Below are 20141 nucleotides of genomic sequence, written 5' to 3'. Positions count from 1 at the left end.
TCTAAATATTAATTTAAAAATAAGAAAACAAGGCATTCACTAAAAATATCAAAGCAATATTTTAAGTTCTACAAACACATAAAATCTTATACTTAAATAAAATTTTATCAATACATACAAGCACATGGATACAATCGCACACTCATGGATATGAATGAAATACATGCCGTCATGCCTGTTAAATCCAAGGAAGAAGTAACGAGACAGCGAGGTACTCAAAGTGTAAAGACCCAATTAGGGGAAGCTGGCAGTGTAGAAAATTAACTACCATTTACTGGCCTGTCACAGCAGCAGCACTTCATAGAGGAAGCAGCAGCTGACAGAGTATCTAGATGGAAGGCAACAGAGGTGATCTCACCAGGAGCCAAAATCCCCCTGCACACTAAGAAGCTAGAGCAGCTGCTGGTTCCTGCAGCCCAAAGATTTCTATCAGCCCCATCTTGCAGCGGTTTCCCTTCTTCCTGTTCTGCCTGATAACCTACCAGACACCCACTGGTCAGCACATCCTCATCAATTCCCTTAGTTGTGTATTTTTTTTTTCATTAAATCATCACTGACGATTTTGAAAGAAAATAGCACAACAAGGAGGATACATTAGTAAGGAGAAACGTCTCTCAAAGCCGAGATAATGAAGGACAAAGCACTCTGAGACAGCTCAAAGTTACACTAGGCAACAAGGCACTAAGTCACCATCCTAAGTGCCAGATCCACCAAGCTCCCTAAACCCGATTTCTATTTGTTGAGCCACAAAGCATCAATTCAGATAACATCTGTGAAGTCATTAATAACATAATGAAGAAAGTATAAAGTAAACATGAGGGAGAACACTGCTGCTTTTAATGCTTTCATAAAGATTAGCATCTTGAGAAAAAACTAATTATACAAGAGACCATTAGAAAATATAATGCAGAAGTTCCAATACAGTCAATACCTTTGAAGATTAAAACAGTTAAGACAGAACAACAGAGAGAAGGTCTTTCAAACTTTAGCCCATAAGTGACTCACCTAGTACTTAACTGTAACAAGATCTTTCAAACTTTAGCCCACAAGTGACTCACCTAGTACTTTAACACCTAACCCTGGGTGTCCCTCGGCAAGATCTTCAATTCTTTTTGTTTTAGTATCCAAGTGCAAGGAAATTCCTGATAATGTTGAAATTGGTGATCTGAGGTCTGCTTATTCACAAGTGATGTTAACATTCATGTATGCCTTACTAATAGGCTGCCTACAGGTTATACACCTTATAGTCCAAGTGAGAGCTTTAGTCAGAGACAAAATACTGCCTGGGATTTCAAATTAGCTGTAAGTCTACTGTTACAACCATAGTCCCCATGAGTGTAAAAAAAAAAAAAAAAAAACAAACAAACAAAAAAAAAAAACGTACTTCCTCATGAGGGTCTGGGCACATCAGTTTAAAAACACCAATCATCTATCACACATACCTTTACAAAGTAAGTACATATAAATAAAGTGTGTAAAATCTAGTTTAAATTCTCAGCATCCTGAGCAACAAAGGGACAACATATAAAACAAAAGTCCTTCCCTGCCAATATACAATTTCCCCAACCAGGTCTTTAAAATCCCCTTTATTAAATCTTCTGGTTCCTCCTTATGGCTCAGATAGCATCCTAGAAATGGGGATCACTAGTAAGTAAATTACTTATTTTTCTAGTAACCACTTGGCTATAATAAGTCACAGGAAAACCAAGTTTACCATGAGGCTTCTCAGTCCACCTGCACTTTTAATGTGGAAGCCATTACTTTAGTATCTAATCAATTTCGGTTTCCTTTGAAAACTTCTGACTTAACTCAGCCTAAATTAAATTGCTAGCCTTTCAATCTCCATGGAACTTAGCCATCTGCTCTTTGTGAAAAGCATCAAATGTCTCACATGTCATGTTCTGACTGTTCATCCTTCAGAGAGGAGAACAGATGAGGTTGGTGGTTTGTATTCAATTATAGAACCTCTGCTGCTGAAGTTAAGATATCAAAGAGAAGAGAAAAAGATCAGGTAGGAGACTTATGGGCCCAGAAGAAGCTCGATGCACAAGGCCAATGAACTCTGCTGTGACTTAAAACCACATTCTGGAAATATGCCCAACTTTTGTAATAGGAGAGATACCTGATTGGAAAGGCCCCACATGTTGGTTATGAGATTTTTCCCAGGTGAGCTCACAAAGGCTTTATCTAAGAGACACTTCCATCCTGCTACAAAACATGGACAAAATCCTCCTCTCATTCTAAGACTATTGAAGGAATTGAATTGAAGTTCAGTCTATAAACACTGACTTCTTACCACATGACAGCCACAATTTTAGATGCTAGCGATACTCTGCACAAAGCACTCTCCTCTGGACCCCCTTCTAATGGGTCACATTAAAGCCTTTCCTTCAATCTAACCACTATTCTTATTCTAGTACTAATCTTTTGAAGTCAGGCCAATGATCTTAGAGCACATAATTTCTTAGGGTATTTTTTTACTAACTTTAGAGAGATTGTGAGGAGATTCTAAGCTCTCTACAAGCCAATGAATATTTCCTGGCTGGTCCTAACTCCCTCACCTAACCCTGCTGGGAGCTTACAGCTCTCCATTTACTAATAACCAAATGAAAACCTAGAAAATGGGACTTGGGCTTTGGTGTTCAATGTCCCCTTCCTCTCCTGCCTCCTGAAACTGTCTTTATGCCTGTAAGCACCACCTCTACAGAAGTGAAAACAGGAAGGGAAAGGATGAGGTCTGGCATGAAAAGAAAACCTAGGGCCAGGTGTCCCTGTTATCACCCAGTCTGTGATGAGTTTAAATGCAGCAGCGGTCCTCTTAACTGGTGCCACTAACACAGACTGGTTAAAAACACAGATTAAGTAACCAAAAACACAGGGCTGAAAGGAATCATTTCTGAAAAACAAATATTTTTAAATACATTTTTATATTCTTTGGATGTGTGCACGTGCATGCGCTCGTGTGTGTGTGTGTGTGTGTGTGTGTGTGTGTGTGTGTGTGCGCGCGCGCGCGCGCGCGCACGTGTGAGTCTGTTCTCTGTTCACCATGTGGGTCCCAGGGTGAACTCAAGGGAACAGGCTTGGTAGCAAGCTCCATAGTCACTGAGCTACTCTGCTAGCCTTTTAATACATTATTTGAACTTGGAACACAACAATGCCATTTACTGCTCAATCTTTTGGTGCTGTGGCAAAGCCTTTTACTACTCACAGCCCTGTGCTGATTTTCTTTTGTACACATGTAGCATACTGCCAGTCCTGTCTGATTTCTTTGTCTATTTCAAATAGTAAGAGAGAATTTTAAACAACCAAGAAGCCACATGAATAAAACAAGTCAGACTCAGATTAGATTTTCAGTCCCTGAGGAGAACTAACTCTATTCTCAACAGTGTCATCTCCCAGACAATGATGGAAATAAGGAAAGCCTTACACCAGACTGGCAACAAGGATCTCAAAAGAAAGGAAAACAAATAGCAAAAACAGGAAACAGGAACAGAACAATCATAAGAAGTGTGCATTCTGGAAGGAGACCCCCTAGCTTTAAATCCTGACTATACAACTTAGTTTGATACAACTTTGATGGAGCTACTTAATGACTCCATGCTTCCTTTTCCTCACTAAGGTGACAAGCAGAGAAAATGAGTTAATACATAATATCTCAGAACAGTGATTGGCATGACATACAAGAGCAATCAACACACACTGATGCCACCATTTTTCTTCTCGGTAAAATAGTGTAGCAGCAGTCTGATGACTCTAAGAACCAAAGAAACCAAGATTATAAAAATTGAATTACTTCTGATTGCTTGTTTTATTCATTTATAAAAGCAGAATAAAATAGCTGTTTAGAAGAATCATTGTAGTAATTATCACATGCTTGACACAAAATTAAAAGTTAAAACATTATAGCTATTAACACTAAAAGCCTATAGCATATACTTATGCAAATTCACACATAAAAGATATCTCATTCTATGCAGCTATCACAATTCAGACAAATTACCTTCCCTAACAAAGCATTTCATGAAAAAAGTACATGGTATAATTTGGAAAGACTTAATTCTACACTGTGATGTTAAAACAAGAGATCAGAATGAGGAACAAGTTGTGAGTGCTTTACCTCGAAAGAAGAAAGTAGGAATAAGAGACTGATATGTAATCTATAGGAAGTATACACTTAGCAAACAAATAAAACATCAATTAGTGTCCTTAATTACCCCAAACACACCTTGTTTTATTTTGACTGGACAGTTTGACCTGATTCATAATACTGTCTCTTTAATCCATGCTAACATGTTCACATTTGCAAATTCAAAACCCAACATCTCTGTACAGCCCACCTTTCTGTGAGAGCTTAGGCAGTACATTACCTCAGCGTCTCTACCATCTTCCTAATTTCTATAGCATTTACAAATGAGCCACTATCTAGCCCATGATGTGACTTTGTGCCTACTTTAAATTATGGTATAAACTATATATCAAGAGAAACAAGGTAAATATATAATTCAAAGAAGTTAGACACCTTTTAATCACTAAATCCCCAAATTATGATAAAAATTCCACAAGGGATGGAGAGTTGTGGAGCCCTTGCCTGGCATGTGTAGGTATTGCCAAAAGGGAAACTAAGGTCTTTCCTAGCACAAGGCTACATTACATTCCACTTTCTATCATCACAGCTTAGTTAGCCCACAATCACACTGCATATAACTGTTACAACCTAGTATCTATCCTCGTGTGCCTAATTTCTTCCATTTTTCATTATACATTGAGATTTAACCAATTTATTGATATGTATTTGGCCCTGAGTGGTGTTTATTTCTGCTAGTATGTCACGATTTGCTTCCCCTTTTTATCCTATTGATGAACAATGGGTTGCTCCCAGTTGGGGGCTATCATGAATAAAGTTTTTTACAACCATTTCAATCATTCTTTTATAGACAACATACACCTTCATTTCTCTTGTGTAGAGAGGGGTAAAATTATCAGGTTATATGGTTATGTGTTTAACTTGATTACAACTCACAAAGTAGATACACTATTTTGTACTCATAACTAGATATGTTATCAATTCTCAATTTCCTTGTCAATTCTTCATATTAATGTTTTATGGGGAAACTTGGGCAAGAGAATTCTGAGAGGTGTGAACTATTGTTTGTTGTCCTTTTGGTAGGTGATGTACCTTTTTTTTTTTTTTTTTTTTTTTTTTAAGTTTGATGGCTTGCCTCAGACTTATCATTTAGCTAAGACTGGCCTTGAATACTGCCTTCTTCCTCTGCCTTGCAAGGGCTGGGATTACAAGCATATACTATCACAGACAGCTAGTTTACTGTTATTTTGTTTTCCATTTCCCTTTAAGAATGTTGTCTCTCTTGTCAGATGCTCCTTGGTCAAACAAGAATTGTTTCCTCAAGTTCTTTGGTTATTTTCTTAATTGAGTTCTTGTCTTTATTATACTTGAAATTCTTTAACAGATAGAGTGTCTTAGGTACTTTTCTATTACTATGATAAAACACCAGACCAAGGCACCCTATAAAAAGAAAATGTTTCATTTGGGGGCTTACAGTTCCAGAGGGTTAGAATCCATGACCACCAAGGTGGGGAGCATGGCAGCAGGTGAGTTGGTATGGCACTGGAGTAGGAGATAAGAGCTCACAGCTTGAGATGCAACCATGAGGCAGACAGAATGGGAATGCTATGGGTTTTTCAAACCTCAAAGTCATCTGCTCAATGACACCTCCTCTCGCCAGGCCACACCTCCCAAATGGCTCCACTCACTGGGATCAAGCATTCAAACACAAGCACCTAAGGGAGTCATTCTCATCCAAATCGCCACACAGTGTGAATATTTCCTTCTATGTCAGCAGTGTCTAATGAAAGGCAGAAGTGCAAATTTAATAAGGTCCAATAATAATTTTTCTTTTATCATTAGTGTATTTTGCATCCTAAGAAATCATCAACTATCCACAGTTGGGAAGATATTCTGTTTTTCCCTATAAGCGTTACTGTAACGGTTTTATGTTAAGAGTACAGAATATCGTGAGCTATTTTACTGATAGCCATTTGCAAAAAAAATATTATGTAAACACTGATAATTGATTTATAAATATTCTGTGGGTCAGAAAACTATTTTCTGACCAAAAAAAAAAATGTCTCTGGAAGGGCCTATGCTCAGCTTCAGTAACAACTTGTACAGAAAACACACAGAGGAATAAAGTCAAACAGGATTCAGGCTGGAGAGAATGCCGAGTAGGTAAGGGGCTTGCTGCTCTCACAGAGGACCCAAGTTCCCAGCACTCATGTATGTCAGGAGACTCACAACTACCAGGAACTCCAACTCCTGGGATCTGACACACTCTTCAGGTGCATACTCACATGCATGCATGTACACACACACACACACACACACACACACACACACACACACACACAGCAGATGTACCCTTTAGTTAGGCATGATGATTTTACACCTTTAATCCCAGTTGGGAAACAGAGGGAAGCAGTTTGAGGCCAGCCTGGTCTGCATATAGCAAGTTCCAGACTAGTCACAGATACAGTGAGATTTTTTAAAAAATAGAAATAAGAAACAGAACAAGGTGACAACCAAGAAGCATCTATTTAGAATAAGAGCCATGGCTGGCCCAGCCCCAGGGTAAGCTTTTCACTAAGACTGGGAATCCAAAGTTCCAGTTCATATACATCAACAGTCTACTCCCATTAGAATAATTACTACATCACTGGTATGGACTGCGTTCTGTATGAATTAGACTCCACAACAGAGAACAGCAGCTCTGATCAAGACTTGCCAATGAGTACAATGTGTTTCAAGATATGTTCTCTTTTCTCTGTGGCCTGAGTCAGCGATGGTCTCTTATATGGTTTAGGTATGCCTATATTTCTTCTTGAAAAATTATCAACTTAAAACATAAAGAGAATTATTTCTGATATTCAGATAAAGATGTCATTGTTCATAAAACATGTTAAATTAGAGCATTTCAAGCTATTTTCTAGAGATTCATTGTGAAGTTAAAGACTTGTAAGAGTCACTAGGTTTTGGAAAAACGAACACGTTTAGTAGACTAACAGAGCACATGTACAAAGATTAAGAGCACTGTTTTGAAGAGTTGTGTTTTGACAGCTGTTCCCTGTACTGAGCCTTGTTTAGCAAGATCTACTTCTTATCCCAGTTTGAAGCTGAGATTCATGTGCTGCAGCTGCTAAGTTATCATGGGAAACATTCTGTCAAGCAACAGCCCATGAACTTGTGCGTACTTGAATCTGTGGTCTTCACCAATTCTCTAAACTAGCATTCCTTCAAGAGAACCAATAAACTGCTCAGAATTTAGGATGACAGATAAGATGGGAGTGTAGCATATGAGCCTGAGCCTATCCCTTTAAAAGAAAGAGAGAGGCATTTAATTTCCTGTTCTCAAGTATTTCAATTATCAGCATTTCCTTAACAGTAGTTATTGCTATGCCTTTCTTTACCTACAATGGACAATCATTTTCACAGCCAAAGGGCAACATGTAAAGGAAGCAAAACCTCTCAGGAAGGATTATTGTCTTCAGCCATACACACACACACACACACACACACACACACACACACACACACACACATATACACACACACATACATATATATGTGCTTTATGATTTCAGTCAAAATAGTTTGTTTTTCAACAGTGTAAGAAAAGTGTCCATGCAAGAAATGTACTTGAATGAGCTACCCACATATTAAATTAGGAAATTCAGATTTTACAAGATAAAAACAACTCATCAACATTAGCCATGAAGAAAATCTGAACTCCCTCTATAATCCACTCTGAATCGTGTTGACAGTCTCCTCAAGAGGCTGCAGTAGGCTTTGTTTCCCTGCTCCTACTGCCAGAATACCTTCCCACTCATTGGTTCATGCCATCCGCTCATTCACTGCTAAATATTAAATAATTAATGAACGTGGAACAAGGCATCCCCCTAGTTCATACTGGTAACACTAATGTTGAAATCAGAAATGCAACAAAGGGAAAAAACTACATTTAATAGTAGGTATTTTTACAAAGATAGTTCTAGTCTATATAATTTGTGCTTGATCTTAAGTTTGTTCAATTACTCAGAAAAAAAAATACTTGTATCTGCTTTGTGTTATACATATTACCCAGTTTCTCTTGTCTGGTATAAGGTACATTCAATTTTTGACAGGGATCAACTGTTATACCAGCTTTTTCACATTTTTATTTTGATAAAGTCATGTTGTCTTTGTGTGCTGTGAGAGTATAGTGGCTGCTGGGAACCAAAGCCAGAACTCTGTGCATGCTAAACACATGCTCTAACACGGAGCTACACGCCAGCCTTCTTGCTTTCCTCTTCATAGAAGACTGTCAATACTCAAAAACTGGAATTAAACTGAAGTGCCCTGTGCATGCTTAAGACAGCCTATGCCTTGGGCTTAGGAACTCCTGCAATGAAGTTCAAAACAGTCAAAGCCTCTTTGTCTTTTCTGACACCTTCAGTTCATAGGGCCACAAGAGATGGTTCCAAGCCTTTCCCTAGTCCCCTAAAAATGTCATATACACTGGGCGGTGGTGGCGCACGCCTTTAATCCCAGCACTCTGGAGGCAGAGCCAGGCGGATCTCTGTGAGTTCAAGGCCAGCCTGGTCTACAAAGTGAGTTCCAGGAAAGGCGCAAAACTACACAGAGAAACCCTGTCTAAAAAAAAAAAAAAACAGAACGAAAGAAAATGTCATATACACCTCTAATTTTAGGTATTGCAACTTATTTTCACCTGTCGGGAGAAACATTTATTTCCACAAAACTACAGCCCCTTCTATGTCCTTTTAAGCATAGAAGTGTTCCTAGTGAGACTATTCCCTTGTCCCACAGGACACTGTTCAGAAAGCCCTCAAGGTTGGCTATATGCTTTCTACTACACAGAAAGGATTCCTGAATATACATACTACAAACCATCACCACTAATCTGAGGAGAGGCAGGAGATATGGATAGGAAGGGCCTACAAATATGCACTTAAGAAGTTAAGAATGGAGACTCAAAAGCATTTCAGGACATCAGAAATAAACAAACAAGTAAAAACAAGTAGGTAACACGCAAGGTTTGCAGGCAAAAGCCTTTAATGTGAAGACTCAGGAGGTAGAAGCAGGAGGATCTCTGAATATGAGGCAGCCTTGTCTATGTGTTAAGTTTCAAGCCAGCTAAGGTTTACACTGAGACACTGTCTTAAACAGGTAATATGTTGAAAGGTATGAAATTGGTCCATGGAATTTCTGCTTTCTGAAAAAATAGCTTTGAGATTCCATACCTGCAGTGAAAAACAAATGAAGGACTCAATTTCTTTCATCTCCTTCACTTTGAGAGTGTATGCAGATGTATGCAACATGTTATTGGGTAACACAGTGAGTGTATAAATATAATGCATGAGAAGGCTTGCATGTGGAGGTCAGAGGACAACTTCAATGTTCCAACTTGCTTGAGAATGAGCATTTTTTTTTATTGTTTTTTCACTGTATATGCCAGGTTAAATGACCCTTGAACTTCCAGGCATTCTCATGTTTCCACTTCCAATCTCCCCATAGGAGTGCTGGGGTCACAAAGCTGTCTTTTACATCAGTTCTGGGGATTCAAACTCCATCTCAAAAATACTGCATCAAGCATTGTATTCTCTAAATACCTCACTGCTCCACCCCCATCCTGCATTCACTCTGACACTGTGCTAGGCATTACCATAGAACAGGGGTCCAACTATCACCAGACCTATGACCCTGAAAAAAGATGCCAATAACGAAGTAACTCACAGCATTGAGAACAGCTTTGAGAGGGGAGGACAGGCACAAAAACAGCCGACTGCTTCCCAGGTAAACCACCTGGAGCACTTCAGTATCGCTATGTCAGAACCTGGTTTGTGATGACAGCATGCTGCTTGCTGTGTGAGGGACTGGGTCAGAACCATGCTTTGATGCAGAAAGTAGATACAGATAAGGTCGGGGCCTCCTGTTATGGAAAGAGTAAAACCCCTCCTTAAAAGAGAAAAATATGCTTTACAACCTAAAGACCTGAGGAAAAAACAGGGAGGAAACTGATGACATTGGGGATGTAAGGAAATAGGTAGAAAACTGTCCCCCAATAAGCTATCAGCTTACAAATGTCAATGGCCTTGGCTCTCAGCAGTTCTTAACTGGCACCCACTGAAGGAAAAGAACTCCTTTTCCTTCAGCCAGGGTAACTTTCCAACATTCTCCTCCAGGAACTGTAAGACTGACGACCTGCCGGCCCTCAGGCATCTCCTCCCCTCCTTCCTTTCCTTGCCGGACTCTCTGCTCCCTTGAAGGGAATCTGCTTCCACACCTCAGCAGCCATTTTATACTGAAAAAGCAGGCTGGGGACAGGATACAGTGTGGGAACCAAGTCTATGAGAAGTCAGTTGAGATGGCTATGATACTACCAAGCAGGACAGAAGAGCTGTGAAGTGAGGCAGGCAGAGACAGGAAGAGTCCAGGGAAATTTTCCAAGGCATGGCTACAGCCTGGGTTCCCGGGAGGTCATGGGGAGGACACACCACCAGAAGGAGAGAAACAGGCAGTACATAGAAAGGATACAGATAACGTGAGGAGGAAGCTGGGCTGGTGTAGCAGTCATAACCAGGTGGGGTTTGAGATCTGAGTTTTCCTCTAAGATTGAGCCAACTGTAACCCCAAAGAGAGATGGGAACATAGAGTGAAAACCGGGAGACTCTTCCCTTCACAATGACTGAAGGAAGGTTTTCAGTAATGAAGCCACAACTATTTCATTGGAAAGATACTGTTTACATCTAATCCATATAAGAAAACCCTTCACTCTGGCTGAGGCTCAGCTGAGAGAAGGTCACTTTGTGCAATCATTAAGCCAACTAGCAAGTTTCTGTTTAAATTTCTGAGACTGCAAGACGTTTTCAATACAAGCCTTTTTCTTTTCTGACAAAATGCACTGACTGCTATTATTTTCCTTGATGGAAAGTTCAGTTTTCCTAGGACAGCACATCCAAAGATGACTTAAATTTTAGGCCATATGTGCACTGATTTTTTGATGCATAACAAACAAATGATTTCTAAATAAGGGAACAGATCACAGCAGTAGTGTATAGACAAAGCCCTAATCTAGCCTTTGAAGGAGGAAGTGACATGGGATTGTCCTGATGTCTTTCTTCAACTAAGTGGTAGGCAGCCGCTCAAAAGAAAAGGGAAAGAGTTCCCAACCCTCACAGAGAAAAGCACCCAAGGGGGTGGGGTAGGGGAACCCAAGAGACACCACTGGCTCCGTGATTTTCTATGTTTAAAGACTGCTTGGGGTTGGGGATTTAGCTCAGTGGTAGAGCACTTGCCTAGCAAGCGCAAGGCCTTTGGTTCGATCCTCAGCTCCAAAAAATAAAAATAAAAATTTTAATTAAATTAAAAAAAAAAAAAAAGACTGCTCATGGACAACTGGCCACACTAACATCAACACTGCTCTGTGGGCATTACCTCCCTAAATTCTTTCCACAACCCCACGGGACACAGAGATTTTTTTGCCAGTTTATTGATGCACAGAGTGTCTTACCCAGTGAGTTAGCTGAGGAAAAGGGATGGCTTGTTTGAATATAGACATTCCAACCCTTAACCTCTGCAGTGTATTAATTCCTGGGAAACGAAGTCTTACTCACAGGGTATATTAAATCAATTTGTTCTCTGTTTCTTTCTTTCAAACACCATTAAAGGAAACATTAAAAGTTTCACTTAGTGTTCTAAGAAACAGTTGTAAGAAAATTTAATTAATGATGAAACATTTAAAGCTTTGATAGTTGGTAAAGTTGATATGACCCTTGCTGCCATTAAACCCAAGATCAAAGTCCGGACTAACTTCCAAACAAATGCTATTTATAAGCAATGGATATTTTGTCAGCCCTTGTTAGGATAACGAACTGAGTGGATATTTTGTCAGCTCTTGTTAGGATAATGAACTGTGAGTGCCACATTTGTTTATATCCTTCTTGTTCAAGATGCTTATAAATTTCCAGCACTAAAAATGTAGTGTCATATAGTTTGAACTCAAGCAGAGGCCCAGAATGTTAAGTAAAGTTGAGAAGATTCCAATCAGCAGACAGTGTTTGGGCCGTTTCACAGTCTAGTAACATTGGAATGAACACAATTCCACGTGACTCACTAAAGGACACTGTGCTGTCCCAGAGGTCCAGGGCCTGCTGCTGATGACCTTTGCACCTACTTCTACCATGGAGAGACACCAGGATCCTCATTCATCATGCTGACCCACTCACACAGGGCTTTTCTCCCACTACCATCTACCATCCACCTGCTGCAGTGAGTCTTCCTCATTGTAGAGAAAGCAAGTGTTCAAGGACAAAGAGCCTCAACATCACTTGCCGCAGCTCAAATCCTCAGGGTACAACCTTGTGCAAGACAATGTTCCCCTATGGAACCTCACTGACCTCGTGGTTTAGCTAAAGGGACATTGAAAGTACCTACCCTGTACACTGCCAGGTTTTAATGAGGTAGTACAAGTAAGAGATTGAACTCAGCAGCTAGCTATGTGCCATGGACACTACTGAAGAAGTCTTAGGTATCATTTTCCTAGTGTGTGATTGGAGAATAAAAACACCTTCTAGTGTCAAAGTCAACAAGTAAGTTTCTAATTAATTAACTAATTAAATTAATAAGGCTCTTTGAGACAAGGTCTGTCTATGTAGTTTTGGCTGGCCTAGAACTCACCCTGTTAATTTCAAACACAGCTATCCACCTGCCTCTGCCTCTCAAGTATGGACTTAAAGGCACAACACACTATGCTCCAGTGACTTTATATTTTAGCTTACTATTCACAGCATGGTAACTGGTTACCCAAGGATAAATTTGATGTGATCTTTTTTTTTTTTTCTACTTTATTTATATAGCTCATGCAATCCTTTGTAAATGTGGGGCAAAGTAATTTTTTTTAAAGTAAAACTGGACTCACCGAATTCCTTTCACACTATTGGTACAGGGACCACAAAGAAGCACTACCATTTCTTAGCTTTGCTGGAGCAAGTAGGTACCTACCGCTGCCAGCCAGATGTCAAGGCCACCTATCAGTCCATATTCATCATAGGGCCTAGCATCTCCACTGGAGCCAGGATGTAAACCCTTGCCTCACAAATGCTATTTAAAAAATTGAAAATAATCCCTCACAACTCAAAATACAGTGACTGTAGTAGGATGAATTCTAAAAAACAAAGTGCTCTGTTTTACCAATCTCTTGTATTATAAATAACATTATTTGTAAATTTATTCTGGCTTCCATCAAATTCTGAAGTCTGTTCTCAAGTCAAAACTCCAGAAAACTACTGATTTAACAGTGATTCTCAAGTGTTAGCAGGTTTTTAATTATGATTCCTAGGGCCCATCCTAAAGCAGGTTTCTGGAGTGTCAGGATGCAATAGTCCTTAAGAATGTCAATTCCAGCAATGTTTTAGACAGTACCAGTCCTGATCAGACCCAGGGCTGACAGTTACCACCTTAGAGAATGATATGGGCATACAGGCTTTATTCTGCAGGGAAGCAACCAGTCCCAAACAGAAAGGATCTAAAGAAAACAAATGTCCACACTCTATTCTACTTCCAGCATACCATCATTTCCTCCACTGTCAACAATTCCAGCCAGGCTACACCTAACAGTTCAATTCACTTCAGAAAATATTTGTTTAAATCCTTCTATTCCAGGGCACCACAATGGTTACATAGGAGAGGGTACTCGCCACAAAGCCTGAGTTTGATCCCATGGATCTACGTTGTGTAAAGAGGAAACTAATTCCTACCAGCTGTCCTCTAACCTCCATCTGTATGCTGCAGTGTGTGTGTGTGTGTGTGTGTGTGTGTGTGTGTCACACACTCACACACACACACACCAAAATAAATCTAAAATAATGTTTTTAAAAACTTTTAAAAGTATCTTATAGGAGCTGGAGAGATGGCTCAGAGGTTAAGAGCACTGGCTGTTTTTCCAGAGGTCCTGAGTTCAATTCCCAGAAACCATAGGGTGGCTCACAACCATCATAATGAGATCTGATGCCCTCTTCTGGCCTGCAGGCAGAATACTATATACATAATAAATCTTTTTTAAAAAATTAAAAAGTACCTTATAGCCCATTAGATGGCATTAGAACTAGTTTGGGTACTAGCACAAAACAGCAGCCATTTATGAAACCTCAATCACCGGCCCCCTACTTCACCCACCACATGCACACACCTCTTTGTGAGGATGGTCTCCCCATAACTTCTATGTGCAAAATATTTTTCTAATCTCTCCTATGTACAGGTGCTTTCAAATGTGGGCAGGGACCAGTACAATGTAACTTGGAAACTTACCCCATCTTGAATCAGAACTTACTACATAAATATAGGGCTCTGAAGATCAATATGACCCTCCCCCCCCCAAAAAAAAAATCAAAGCCTTTGCCACTTGGCCACTGACTATGGAGTGATCACCAGGTAGTTCCTCCTCTGCAACATGTAAATACATGGTGCTTCAGAGAGCAGACGGAGGATACAGGAACTGGGAGAGTCGCAGAACAACTATGATGCACTTGAAATGAGGAAATGGTGACTGGCAATTCAGTGTATTAAAGCAAGAATGGCACATTAACGAAATATAGTTATTTACAAGGTAAAAAACAGAGGTTATTACTCTTTAGGGATTAGGCCCTAATGTTCCTACTGAGAAAAGCAATCAACAGAGGGCAAAGCTGGTACATTCTGGGCTGTGCTTTGGGAAGATGTCATTAGAAACAGGCTGTAATAAGACTTTGGACCTAGGGTCACAGGAAATGAGCAGTGATCATGAGCTTGTAATGTTTGTGCACAGTGTCAAACAATTTCCTCAGGTTCCTTTCTCCACTTTCATACAGAAAGCCTGAACTCTTCACACCCAGTGACACTCCTGTGACCTGACACCCACCTTCCTAGGCCAACCAAGCATCATACAGTGAAGCAAGCAGAAGGTTGTGCTTGATCAGTGAAATGCAAAGTGTTAGGAACACATCTGTACACACACACACACACACACACACACACACACACACACACACACACCCTTTACAGAGCTTATAAATCTCATTTATATAACAAAAGAGTCTATCATACAGCAAAGCCAGAATTTGTCCCAAAACATTACAATTAAGACCTAAGTCTTAGAGAAAGGAAAGCACAGAGGAGGGAGAATCACAACAGAGCAGACAGAGCACAGGAAGAAGGTGGGCAACCACTGTAGACATTGGTCTTTTAGGCTCTAGTTGGGAAATGCTATGGACTTCTCAAGTAGTAGATGAAAGAATCCGACAGAGCATCTATACATCAAACACTTTCAGCAAAGTGGCTCCTGGTACACGTCAACCCCGTTTGACAACAGCACTTAATATATAAGGAAGGCAGATCTGCCTTGAGGTCCATCTAGGCATCAGTGAAGTGCTGGCCCTTCAAAATATTTTAGTTTCCAAAAATCCTATTCCAACTATCCAAGTGTACCAATCTTGGGTGAACACATCCCCTAATTTGCCCAAGAAGCCCAGCTCACTTCTACTGTTTCACACTCCATAGTATCTCAGTTGTCAAGTCACTCCATTTTCTTCTCTTGGTGAGGCCTGTCTGTGGTGGGTGAATCTTTCCAATTTATTCCTGGGGCTGTATAGCACATTTAAGCACATCTCCTTAAATCCTAAAGGCATAAAGAAAAGCTAAGTTTGGTTCAAAGAGAGCTTCTACTTCCAAAAGAAAGCCAGATGCTGCACGCACAGCCACTGAAGTCCACAGAAGGGTAAACAGACAAATACTATCCTCTCTCTCAGCCCACTTACTAATACTCCTTGGTTTTTGTATATTTAAAATATGTCAATTACTGAATGCTCTTAAAAACCATTTTTAAAAAACATATTTAATACTGGTGATAAATTATACAATGAACAGGTGCATAAAGGTGTATGTATCACTTAGGGAAATTAGAAATAAACTCTGAGGTGGTGATTTGAAAAGGCCAAGATTCTAGTGGCTGCATTAACTGACCCCATGGCTATCCAGCTTACATATGCACACACAGAGCTGACCCAGTGGCTTCTCTGCACGTTCAAGCCCATTTCAGACATGCATGAAGTATGTAACAGTGTCAATGAGAAACTACAACTTTACCTCAAATAGAAGAGCAGACAGTATTCTAACCAAGTATGAGTCACATGGCCAGAGTACACAGATTCCAGTTATTCTAAATTATATGTCAAATATGGCAGCAGTTTCATGAAGGTTTTAGAGTTATAGAACAAAGAAATTCATAAATCAAGACACTTCAGCACATGTGAAAATATCAGGCAAGCAGGTAACAGTAAAACAGGGAATCTACCATAAACAGGCCTCAGGTACTATTCTTGGCCTTTGGTTGGTGGAGCTAGTAGTCTGTTCATTCATCCCAAAAAGTTGCACCTAATAGACACAAGAATATTAGTCAAACACAGAGGTGGGCAAGGAATGTCTGATAAGGGGCTAAAGACAACCCAAGATAAATTAGACTCTGTAATTAGACACTAAGCCTGCAACATTCCAACCTCCCCACATCCACTGAATTGCTACTGAGGTGAATTCTTGAAGGTGCAATTCTTTCCAGGAACCTCTGTACAGACTGTAAACATGAATTCCAAACATCGTGAAAGAGATACAAGATAGGTGTTCAAGCAAAAAAATTGATTTCACAAAGTTGTCCTCAATGCCAAATTACCACGTGTCCGAGAATCCACCTGTTGTTCAACTTTAAACATTCAGACCTACAAAGACAGCTGACCACACCAGCACCTTAAGGGAAATCCCAACCTCTTGGTCACATGACAAAGCGGAGATCTGCAGACCCCACAACACCATCAGTCATGGTGAAAAGGTTCCCCACACCAGAAGAAAACAAGCTTTATTTACCTGTCTGTTCTACTGGAGTTCTGCATATTCTAAATAAGCAATCTAATACGTTCTTTCTCTATTACTATCACCTCAATTTCTAAATGTCAATCAATGCCTTGGAGTTACAAAAACATCTGTGAGGTCCATGGCTGGGACTTGCAGGCTGGGCTCATTCTGGATAATGGCATTTTCAGAACAATACTGCTTCAAACTATTTTCTACAGCCTCAAAGAACCACAGTAACACTTAGGGCAGCAACCACACAGCCTCCTCAGCCAAAAGTATAAGCTCATTTCCTTCATTCATGTGACTTCTGTTTAGAAGGGATGGGAATGCTTGCTCAAAACAAAGGTACACACCCAGTCTACGAGTACACACAAAGACACACATGTGCCCACTGATACATTGTTTTGTAGCATGTTTCTAGAACCAGGGAATCTTTATGAACATTTTAGACTACTGCAGGAACTAGCAGGGGAAATGAAAAACTAAAGGAGAAAAATGATCCTGAACTTTTTATTACGTGAAGCCACATCAGAGCCCTGGAACATCTCAGTGTCACCCCACCATCTCTACTCACCCACCCACTCTGAGCATCCACTCCTCAGAGCACCCTTAAAGTCATAACCTGAGGGTCTAAAGAACTTGCTCCTATCTTGCTTGAAGATCCTTCTGATTCATCTCATGGTGGCTTTAAGCAGTTTTGTGCCTCTTAATTAGGAAGAAATGAGTCACACAAATTAGCCTGTGAACACACCCAAACATCCAAGGACAGAGAGTGAAATGGTATGATGCTCAATCTGTACCTTTGCTATCTAGGTCCATCCAAAGCAGAGCTTCATGGGCCAGTGAGATTGCTCAGAGGGTAAAGGGGTTGCTAAGCAGGCCTGATGACTTGAATTCAATCCCCAGAACTCATGTAAAGGTCGAAGGAAAAAAACTAATTCCACAAAGTTGTTCACTGACCTCTACATGCACACTGTGACAAGTACACACACACACACACACACACACACACACACACACACACACGTGGAGGGCAGAAGGAGAGAGAATAAATACTATTTAAAAATAGAGCTTCATGTCAGGAAAACTAAAATTGAATTTAAAAAAAAGTTCTATATACATAAGGTACTTAAAGGGACTAAGAGGAAGGAAGGAAAAGGATCCATGGACAGAAGGTGGACTAAGCATTGATCTGAAAAGCACTGTTCTGCTGATCCATAAATGCTAGATTTAACTGCCTTTTCAAAGCCATGCTTTCTTGAAGCAATCATTCTTTACCTCTTAGGAATGGTAGGCAACACTACAACACATACTTTTTTCTTCATTTTTCCATAGGATCATATGATAAGGGCAACACATATTTGCTCTTCTAAGTGCCCAACACTCACGATAATCCTCACAAGAACATTCTGAAGTGGCTGTCATCACTAATTTGTATAGGGGATAATCTATAAAGAACTGAAGCACAGAGGGGTTAAGTAATGCTCCTAAGCACAGACAGCAATGTGTGACCAAGACAGTTTCCTAACTAAAAACCTTTATTCTGGAGACTGTGCTCCTAACCACACAAACATACTGCCTCTCAGATCACTAAGAATACAGGTCAACACCGCTTCGACAGTGCAGGAGGAGGATCCTGTGGAAGTATTAAAACTGCAACAAGCCAACTGCAACAGTGCAAGGACAACCTGGAGTTAGGGATGACATGCATCAGAGAAGGGGAGACACACACCTCCTGGGCAAGGTCTCTTAGCAACCACTCCAGCGGTTCTGAGCAAACAGATGGAAAATGTGAGCAACTCTGGAGCCCACTTTTCTCAAAGGACCCTGATTCCTATTGTTGGAGGTGCTTTGAGCTACCTCTTTATTTTCCTCTGCAGCCTTCAATAGAAGTTTAAACACCCTAAGTCCTCACAAACCACAGAGACTTTGTAATGAGGGCCCAGTATGTGGTCTCTGATTTGGCAGAAAGTGAGATATTGTTTAGTAAATTCAATATCACTTTTTTCCTAAGGCCCATGTGGGAGGAGCTTTCTGACAGGGTTGTCAGCACTGTGCAATGCTGCTGCACCACACATTTCACCAAAGAAACAGTATTATGTAAGAAAAACGGTGACAACCCATAATAGTATCAAGAGCCCCTGCTTTTACTGACCACCTATTTTGGCTAGACATCACAGTAAGACAATACACCATGCTTCCTGTGAGTGTTCTAGCAAGCATATCAAGGGAGGTAGCACCATTTTACACAGAAGGAAAAAGAGAAAACATACATCAAGCTCATGGTTGTCTGTAACTTGGGACTCGGGGCAACTTCTGAACCCAAATGGGACTTTGCTAGCAGACAAGTTCCAACCAGGAAGGGAAGAATGAAAAGGTAGTTTGGAAGCATCCACATAGCATGTGGAAGACTTTAAGAGGCCACTATGACTACAAATGGCTAAAAGCAAAGTACCTAAGACCAGTCAATTACAAGTTTTCTGCTGTGAAATACAGGAGAAAATGATCAACCACAAGGATTTGTCAAAACAAGTTTCTGTTGAGCACTAATACTAGGAAGCCTTGATCCGATGTTGTTGTTGATGATTGATGATGATGATGATGTGTGTGTGTTTGTATATGAATTGGATTGAATACTTTCAGCCGAAATATAATACTAAAATATAAAAGCTAAGATTTACATAGGCTGAGTATCTCTTAGCCCTGAACTAGGAGTGCTTTTACAATTTCAGATATTTTGAGACTGTATCTATATGAGAAACCCAGGAATGTAACCCAATTGTAAACCCAAAAGTAAGTGTTGCACACCTCTTATCCATATAACCTGAAGGTAATTTTACATCGTATATTTAGTGAAGCTGTGCTATACATGAAGTCACATGTGAAATCTTTCATTGTGATTTGTCAAAAAGTTTGTGATTTTGGAGCACCTAAGATTGTAAACATAAAATATACTCAAAACTATCGTGTATTTACATACTTTAACTAATGTGTATATGAAACGGCCACCTGGAAGAGAGAGTGGGTGTCATCTCCTGTACACTGGGCAAAGCTTACCTGGTCACTGGAGGCAAATGGGCAAGTGCAATGCTTAGAAATCAAGTCAAGAGCCTTGGCCAGAGACAATAGTCACCCTGCTCTAGCAATGTGGACAAAGGATGCCAACTTCTCTGAAAATAGTGGATGTAATTAT

At 40.1% G+C, this 20141-nt stretch overlaps 2 protein-coding genes across 14 annotated transcripts in view; one reads left to right on the top strand and one right to left on the bottom strand.

The window, feature by feature from the left end:
- The window catches only part of Med12l (mediator complex subunit 12L), a 340622-nt gene that overhangs the window by 165406 nt on the left and 155075 nt on the right, over window positions 1-20141 (bottom strand). The gene's annotated exons all lie outside the window — the stretch shown is intronic.
- The window catches only part of P2ry14 (purinergic receptor P2Y14), a 54648-nt gene that overhangs the window by 1032 nt on the left and 33475 nt on the right, over window positions 1-20141 (top strand). The window lies entirely within an intron of this gene.

The sequence above is a fragment of the Onychomys torridus genome, chromosome 6 (assembly GCF_903995425.1).
Source record: "Onychomys torridus chromosome 6, mOncTor1.1, whole genome shotgun sequence".
NCBI lineage: Eukaryota > Metazoa > Chordata > Mammalia > Rodentia > Cricetidae > Onychomys > Onychomys torridus.
This window is presented reverse-complemented; position numbering and strand designations above follow the sequence as displayed.